We start from the raw sequence: 9194 nt of genomic DNA, 5'->3' as shown, positions 1-9194 counted from the left end.
TTTCAATTTTGGGAAATGGGGGGAAACACATAAATTTCAATGTTAGTATGATTTATCTGTCAACCCAGAACTGACTTGTATAAATTTATCAAGGTGAAGTTTTGTTCACTGCTAGATTAGATTAACAGAAGCACTGCAAGTCTGAAGAAGATGTGCATCACCTATGCATGGATAGGTACAGATACAGATAGGTAGGGACGCTGGTGGAGCTGTGGTCTAAACCACTGAGCTGCTTGGGCTTGCCAATCAGAAGGTCAGCAGTTCAAATCCCCATGTCAGGGTGAGCTCCCATTGCTCTGTCTCAGTTCCTGCCAACCTAGCATTTCAAAAGCACACCAGTGCAAGTAGATAAATACATACCGCTGTGGCGGGAAGGTAAACGGTGTTTCCGTGCACTCTGATTTATGTCACAGTGTCCCGTTGATCCAGAAGCAGTTTAGTCATGCTGGCCACATGACCTGGAAAGCTGTCTGTGGACAAACACCGGCTCCCTCAGCCTGAAAGCGAGATGAGTGCCGAAACCCCATAGTTGCCTTTGACTGGACTTAACGGTCCAGGGGTCCTTTACCTTTTATGGTGAGAGGCAAATGATGTACTCCAGGACAGGCGCAAGTCGGGGCCAAAGGGCAGGAGCAGACTTCATGGCTCAAGGCAAGCCAATGGTGGCCTTCTTCAAGAACAGGCAAGGGAGTTTGCTTGGCTCTTGGGGTGACAAGTTGCTCAGACTGAGGAACGAAGCATTGGGCAACAGTTTCATTGATTCAGCCATGCCTCAATTGGCTGGGCCAAACAGCACCTAGTCATTTGGTGGGTGCTGCTTTAGCTCATCAGGCAACAGGCTAATAACTCGTTTTGCCCAAGAACTGCTTTGATTACAGAGCTCCCCATGGTCTGGATCTCTGAAGCATATCTCCACATCTCAGCTCTGAAAAATTAATAATTATAATTTGGACTTTTTATTTTAGTTTTTTTTATTTTAATTGGCGTATTATGATTGGATATATTAATTGGATGTTTTTTATTGGAAAATCAATAAAAAATATTTTTTAAAAAGAACTGCTTTGATTACGCTGGGATCAAGATACTACTACTACTACTAATTGTATTTGTATCCCTCCCTCCCCGGCCAAGGCTGGGATCAGAGCGGCTGACATCATAAAAACGACACAATATGCATAAAAACAGACATCAATATATTAAAATACATCTTAAAATTAATTCAGACAAGTTAAAATCCGGGCAGGTGGCAATTATCAGGGTGGAATTGAGAGTGGTTAATACTTGCCAAGACCAACTGTTTCCACTGATCATACAAGGACCTGTGAGCAGGTTGGGGGCCTCCTTTGTTTTATACAAAGGAAAGTAAGTCAAACTGCATCCTGCCCAAAGGCCTAGCGGAACAGCTCCATCTTGCAGGCCCTGCGGAAAGATGTCAAATCCCTGGCCCCTCGTGCCAGATCCTTTTGGTGCCTCCAGACTGTCCCTGTATTGCAGGAGGGATTCAAACACATACCATAAATTTAGGCTTGCAGAGTTCAAGCAAATTGAAATGCTCTGTCACCCTGGCATAACAAACCCACTTTTTAAAAAAGTGGTTAGGGAAACGTACTGAATGATGAATGGGAAAATGTATAACCACCATGCAAGCAAATCAGGGTGAATTCAGAATGAATGTTCATTTTTCATATAACCTCTTCTTATGGGCGTAGCCAGAATTTTTGTTAGGGGGGAAGGACTTTGCTGGGGGGGCAGGACTTGTGTTAGGGGGGCAGAACCAGCATGATTGGTCAGTTAGTTAGTTAAGTATTTCTATTGTTTTACTTGATCTGGGGCGGGGGAAACTGTCTCCTGCCCCCCTCAGCTATGCCCATGCCTCTTCTTAAAAAATTCAGAATGAATGTTCAGTAAAGACTCAGCAGAGTCTGACCTCCCTGAAAGATTTGTTAGGATGAATGCTCAATAAACAGGTCATCTGGAGGAGCTCTTATATAACACATGAGATGTGGACACCAAACAAATATAGTGACTTGGGTATATAGAGCTACTTTGGTAAGCCTACAATATTTCAGTAATGCTGTTATTGAATTCTGTTTACTCTCTGCCTTGGACAGCAGATATTCTAGGCTATATCATAAACCATTTAAAAAGCTCCCCTCAGTTTTAAAAATAGTTTTCTATGTGACATAAGGAACTATTGTTCAGCAGAAGAAATTTAAAGTCCCCTTGGGTGTATGGAAGCAGTTTCCCATGGGTGGTGGTAGTCATGGTTCTTAAAATGCAGCAAAAACAATGTACGAATTTGATGCTCGCTGGCATTGTTAGTAAGTCCAGTGTTGAAGCTCTGTGGGGTGGGGAGGAAATTGATTGACCTCATTTTCTGACTTTCCCTGCTATAGCTTAGACTCTGACTCAATATTGATAGATCTTTAGACAGGGAGAGAAGCCATGCAATCGTTATTGAAATGCAAGCATGCTGCTTTTAAAATCTAAAAGTATAAAAGGACAGCTGCTAACATGAGAAACTTGCCATTTCTGCTCAGTACGATACTGGTCAGAGTACAATTTGAACATCTCTTGCAGAATTTACATAGCGTAAATTCCCTATAAATAGCACCTTCTCCGCTAACAATAGCAGTGGCCATCTATTATTTGATCAAGGGCACTTTTTAAACAATACTTTAGGGGCTTTGATCTGGCTATGCTGCTGAAAGACTGCAGGTTGCTGGTGCAGAATAGGTTGTGCCCCAAGAGAAATCTCTCCAACTACACACAGTTCAAAATCCATTATGATTGTTCCACAGCCAAACATTTGATGCACTGATCAATGTTGAGGCTCGAGAGTGCAGAGAAGGAAGAATCGTGTTTGCTGCTCTCAGCTGCTTTTTATTTGCCCCAAATATGTGGATTTTTAAAAGAAAAGAAAAGAAGGAAAAGCAGTTTGGGAGGGGGAATAGAGAGAGAAAAAGAGAAGTCTCAGAACTAAGAGTGTCTGGGGAAAGAAGCAAGTCTCAGAACTAAAACAAAAACAAAAAACTGTTCCTTTGTCTTCAAGTCTTATGTGGTCATCTGTATAAATCAAAAACAGCAGACTAATGTTGCGTGTACTACACACAGCACCCCTAAGGAATATTAACTTCTTTCAGCCTTTTGAAGGCACATGAACATTACTTTATGATTATTATATTTATGATTGTGGTTTTGAAGCAATTGAGAAAAACTACTGAATGAAACAACACCCTTGGAAAGTTAAGTATTTCATTCACTAGAAGCAGATCAAGGAGAGAGAGTCGGGACCTTAGATAAACAGAAGGGCTTTTATTGTTTATGGCCATATTCCTCCCACCCCACCTACAAAATACACATAAAACAAAAATATGGTCATCAGAGACAGATCGGCTTGGAAAAATGGGGTATATTGATATCAAACTGTGCTTCCTCATGAGCCACTTGCATATATGCCATGTGGCTTTAAATGCTCAACAGTTTTACCAAAAACTTCATATGGTTGTGTACAATAGACCTGACTCTGAGTAAGTCCTTACAACTTTTGCAGGACCTTTTTCGTAGTGGTGCCCTCTTTATGGAAATCTCTGCAAAGTTCTCTTTGTAAAAAAATTAGCTTTTTGCATGCTTCCATTGTAGAGTCCAGGACATAAACAAAGACTAAGGGGGCATCTGAGAGCACGCCAAAAAAATAAAGGTGCTTTTCAGCGATATAACCAAAGTTAATCTGAAACTAAAAAGGCTGTTTCAGGTCAGCTCGAATTCAGTTTTGTCTAGTGCATTGCCATGCAGTGTCCTGTTGGTATCTTAGTCATCTGTGCTGAACTCTGCCTACTAGATCTCCATCTTTGGGGAATTTGTAGCATCTGATATGGTCCGGAGCTGGTCCTCTAACCTATAGGGCAAACCTTAATAACTAGCCTTCATTTAACTTTTTACTATTTGACACCACTGCCTGACAATTTATTTGACACCAAGGCCAGCCACCTTCCAAAAGAGGAAAATCAGCTGCCATGGTGTCGAGGGACTTGTGTTCAATGGATTGCTTTTCGGCATGCTGCAGTCTCTCATCTTGAACTGACATTATACTCCACTCGTCACTATCAGTGTCAGAAGTTATATCAGCATCTGTAGCGGCAGCTGCATCTTATGGATGAAAAGTCTCAATGTTTACCTTAAAATGCCAATCCTCCCACACAATCGACATTCACAGAAGGGCTCCACCATTCATTTCTAGCGGCCCTGAAGATGTGTCTGGAATAAATGAGGGATGCGGAACAGTTTGAATGTGGGACAGTAGTCAAGACGCCAAGCATTTTGGTTTTGGAAATAATTTGTCCTTGGATGATTCGTTGGATACATGGCTACAATAAGCTTCTCAGCATTGCGCTGCAATCTGAGGAACAAGTCGCAGAAGGTTTTGGACTTTTATTCAATAGTGTCAGAGTCACCCGTGGTCCCAGCTCACAAGAGACCAAAGTCCAGTCCGGCTTACGTACAAAAGTTTTTATTGAAGAACATTCTTAGCTTCACAGCCTAGCTCCGTGACTCTACGTCTGTTACGCTTAGACCGCTGAAGTCCCCTCTGAGTCAGTCCCGCCTCTACACCAGTTTAAGAGGCTTGTACTGGTCCACCTCTTCCTCTCTTTCCTTTTCCGCAGGGTCTTTCTGCCCCCCTGTGTTCTCTCCCTTCGGGACTCCCCAGAGGCTGAATCCTCTGACGCCTCCTCCCCCCTCCTTCGGGCTTTGGGACCAGGCTCCTCCCCAGGACTCTCTTCACTTCCGCGCGCCTCCCATTTTGAACTTGGAGCGCGTACGTTGCTCCTGACCTTCCCTTCGACAGTTACACTGCCCTCGATACTACTTTCCTCCCCTTCCGGCAGGACGTTTTGCCCTGATCTCCTTCCCCTCTCTGCTTCCTCTTCTGCTCCTTCTGACACACTGGTCACTCCACCCCCTTCACTCCGTTCCAGCGGAGCAGCCGGTCCCGATCTCCAACTCCCACTGGGGGTTCCCCCTTCGTTTCCCTGCTCCTGACTGCTTCCCCCTCTAGCTCCCCTTGGCTTGACCAGAGGGGCTCCCTTTTGGGAGTCCTCCGATTCACTGGACGGACTCATGGACAATCTTGGGTCATTGTCGTCCTCTTCCTCCTCACCCTGGAATCCTTCCCCCTCACTCTCTGTCTCCTCCCTCATCTGCGCCTCTCTCCCTGAACCCCTGACAAATAGGCATTGACTTTTTTGGCCAGCCTGAACTGAACAGACCCACAGTGAAGGCACTATCTGAACTTGGCATCAGATGTTCAAAATATTGGCCATTGGGGAGTAAATTAGGCTATGGTGGAACAGTCAGATTGTTGCATCTCAACTTGCCCTTTCCATGTAGGTTCGGTGGTACAGCATTTCTTTGTATACATAAGGAGAAATGTTTGACTTCCAGTTTCTTCAGGTAAGGCTCCTTGTCTGAAACCCCTGAGAACTTCCACCAGTCAGTGCAGACAACAATCCAATGGTCTCGGTCCACAGCATCTTCCTATTTCCCCAAGTTCACAAAAAGTCAGAGCTGATGGAATAGGTCTCAAAAAGACAATAGCCCCATGTAAAAACATGCTGATTCCTGTACCATCTGCGGACCAGATTTAGAAGGCGGTTGGGCCGGATCCGGCCCCCAGGCCTTAGTTTGCCTACCCATGTATAAGAATATTCAGGGATGGTGGGAAAATCAAAGGAATCAGGGAAGGAGAAAAAGGGAAGTTGCAAATGATTGTAAAATATGTATGAGGGGAATGTTGATTTCAATGTGAATGTGGTTTTCAAAATTGTAATAATGAAAAAATATTTTCAAAAAATGTATAAAAAAATGAAGACAAATCATGCTCACCTTTCAGTTATAGCATCTGCTCCCCACTTCTTCTTCTCTCATGGTTTATATACATCCAGAAATAATTATATCCCGACTCTAAAAGAACATGCTATAGTCACTAAGGCTGTATAATGAGAGAAGAATGGGATACTGGGGGTGGGGGGGTGGGGAGAGATATCATTCATTCTGGTGGGATAATGTTAAGCAGCTTTATCTCTTCCATATGACAATATTTTTGTCTCCACTTTTACTTCTGTCTTATATGTTTGGGGAATGTAAGCATGTAGGTATGGTCCTGGCTGGTTTCTGTAATATTATTGAATGTTTTACAGCACCGAGTACACTTATCACCCATTTCAAAATAGAAAATGATGCGGATGACATTCAACATTTCTTGTTCACTGGAAATCGGTCAGGTGCAGATACTCTTTCTTTTTCCTTTTTCCAGGCCACACAGATATTAGAAAATTAGACTACAAATTCCCCACATCACCTATAGGACAACCTGGAAGTCCAGATACTTTTCATTACCCACTGAGAGGATGAAATCTTCATCTATAATTGAGCATAGCTTTCTGAAAAGCTTTGATAAGGCATTGTGTTTTTCATGCAGAAAGAAAGGAAATGGATTTTCCTATGGCAAATTGATAGCAGAATCATTCACAGAGTAGGAGAAATGTATGCTACCAAATAGCAATATATCAGCTTATATGTATGTAAGAAATATCTAGGTACTATATCAGTGAATCCATTAGCATAACTGAATTAACAAAAGAAATAAATAAATCAAATTTAATTATGCATAAGAAGGCCCCTTGTGAAATGTCTGATGTTTGACTCACTGTTGACATTCCTAGCTCATTTCCATTTCCTCACTTCCCTTCTAAAATGAGCTGTGATTAGATTTCAAAGGAGCAGTTCTCCAACATTTCCCAAAGGCAGCCGTCATGTCACATAGCATGCTTCAGAGCCCATAACCTCTGCGTATGCACAGAGGTTACCCTCACATCAAAATGCTCTTAATATAACTTAACTGACAAGAGAAGACAATTTCCTTTGCAAATTAATTGTTGGGTTGCATTTTGATAAGGTGTAATTTTTACATAGATGAGGATTTCATTTGGGGGGCTGAAAGGTAAACATTCCGCCCCCCTCTAATGGACTCTTGCTACACGCAGATAGAAAGATGGGTTCTAAAATGCATTTTGTATCTCTTAAGTCCCAATGTACACTCCATTTGACAGCTCAAGTACAAACCAAGTACTTATTTGTACCATGTTTAATAATATGGCACTAATAATATGGCACTGCCAATTATTAGTGGCACACAATGTTTTTTTCTAAAAAAGAATATTTAGGGGTACTCTCATTTTGACTCAAGAAAATCACCATTTTATAGTTCAAATCGAGGAAAATAAATACAGTAAATGGACAAAAGTACAAAGATTCACAAAATGTTTAGGGGTACCTGCATACACCCCCCACCGGAAAAAAGCACTGGTGGCATCCATGATTTTCTGCAGGGTTTTCTTTTTCAATCAGTGTCCAGATTGGGCGTGGGCTTAATGAAACTCTCAGCCAAATGTAACTAAAAATCACCCCCTTCCTTATAGAATCACCTTATAAAAACAGCAGTTAAGAGGGCTATCACAAAAGTTTAAGAGGCAGGGAGACCCACACCAATTCTCCTAATGTGCAGACCTCCCTATTTTCCAGGGACAGTCCTGGATTTACAGCAGCCATCCCGGTTTCTGATTTGATCCAAGAATGTCCCATTTTTCCTTAGGACGTCCCTATTTTCATTGGATAAATGTTGGAGGGTATGGAGTTATGCGATCCTCAAGCCAAAGAGATAAGTAACTAGACAACCTTTAGAAGACATCTGAAGATAGCTCTGTATAGGGAAGTTTTTAAATGTTGAATGTTTTATTATGTTTTTATATATGTTGGAAGCCGCCCAGAGAGACTGGGGCAACCCAGCCAGATGTGTGGGGTATAATAATAATAATAGTAATAATAGTAATAATAGTAATAACAGTAATAATAGTAATAATAGTAATAATAATAATAATAATGGAATAGGATGCCCCTATTTTCATCAGAGAAATGTTGGAGCGTATGTCATGGACTACTTCTTCCTACAGACACTAAAATGGTGGTTTGGTCCCTGTTTAAATGTGCATGTTTCCCTCACAAGAAACAGTGCTGTCTATTTATTTATTTGAAGCCTGGTGCCTTTTGTGCCCTCCTGAAAAGTAAACCAGGTTCTCAAAAATCTACAAATATTTCTCTTTAAGAAGTAGGATCTCTTTTCATATGAATAGCTGTGAGGCTTCCAGGAGCGCAATGAGTGGTGGAATCACACTGCTCAGTCCGAATGGGAAAAAGGAAGCTTTTGTTTTAAAACACCAGAAGGAGGGAGGTGGGGAGAACCAGCCTCCTTCCCCCACCCTTTTCTTCCTCTGAAGCAGGCTAGAATTGAAGCTGTTTTGCCGTGAATTCCTAATTTGTTCCTTTTGCACCCTCCCTGTGACTAGATCGAAAAGCAGTGTCGGTTTCCCAAAGCAGCGTATCTCACTGGGGTTGGGGGTTCCCCCACTCCCACATCCAATGTCTGAATGGAGGAGAGCTAGGACTGTATTTCCAGAAGAAAGTCTCGCGCTGGCAGCTCCTTGCTGAAGAATGAATACATGCCAGGAGCATAGACCATTTGTCTGCTGATTAATACAGGCCCCAGGGGAGCGGCTGTTGGCTCTCATTTCATTCCTCTTTCTCTCACGGCGAAATCTTCCCACCCACTCCCGTTCCTCTCGGCTTCAGAGTAGCCCTGGTTCTCATCTCCTGCGTTATTTAAATCTGCTGTACAAATTAAAAAGAGGACTTCGATATTGTCTGAAATGTGTCGGCTTGCCTTGAAGGTTAAAGCTCGCACGCACGCACGCACGCACGCACATGCACACGGACTCACAAAGTAGCCGTTTTCATCTGGAATGCAGCCCCGCTCATAAAGAATGCACTTGGTATTCACGAGAAGCATGCACGAATTCCCATAAAGAGTGCCACTGTAATTTAACGCCATTGCTAAAAACAGTGACGGGAGAGAGGGGAGCACTTAAAGCAAAATGCCACGGTCGCAAAATGGATGGCGTGTCGTTTTGCCTGTTGTATGCAGGGCTCGACTTACAAGACTTTCCCCTTTGCGTTGGCCGACTCTCCCTCCGTCGAAAAGCAGAGAGATATTTTACTGCTCTGAATACGCAGCGCCATTGATACAATGCTCTCAAGGGTGGTGGTGATGCATGCGCATTTTACACACCTATTTTTCTCTG

At 42.7% G+C, this 9194-nt stretch overlaps 1 long non-coding RNA gene across 1 annotated transcript; it reads right to left on the bottom strand.

Annotated features, from left to right (window-relative positions):
• Positions 1–893: 893 nt before the first annotated feature.
• On the bottom strand, positions 894–8939 carry LOC309352270. Its single transcript, XR_014161217.1, has 3 exons — positions 8834–8939; positions 4178–4257; positions 894–925 (listed from the first exon to the last, which is right to left on the bottom strand). It is a non-coding gene; the product is annotated as an uncharacterized lncRNA (long non-coding RNA).
• Between the last annotated feature and the right edge of the window lie 255 nt (positions 8940–9194).

The sequence above is a fragment of the Podarcis erhardii genome, assembly GCF_964252035.2.
Source record: "Podarcis erhardii genome assembly, chromosome: 11".
Lineage (NCBI taxonomy): Eukaryota > Metazoa > Chordata > Lepidosauria > Squamata > Lacertidae > Podarcis > Podarcis erhardii.
This window is presented reverse-complemented; position numbering and strand designations above follow the sequence as displayed.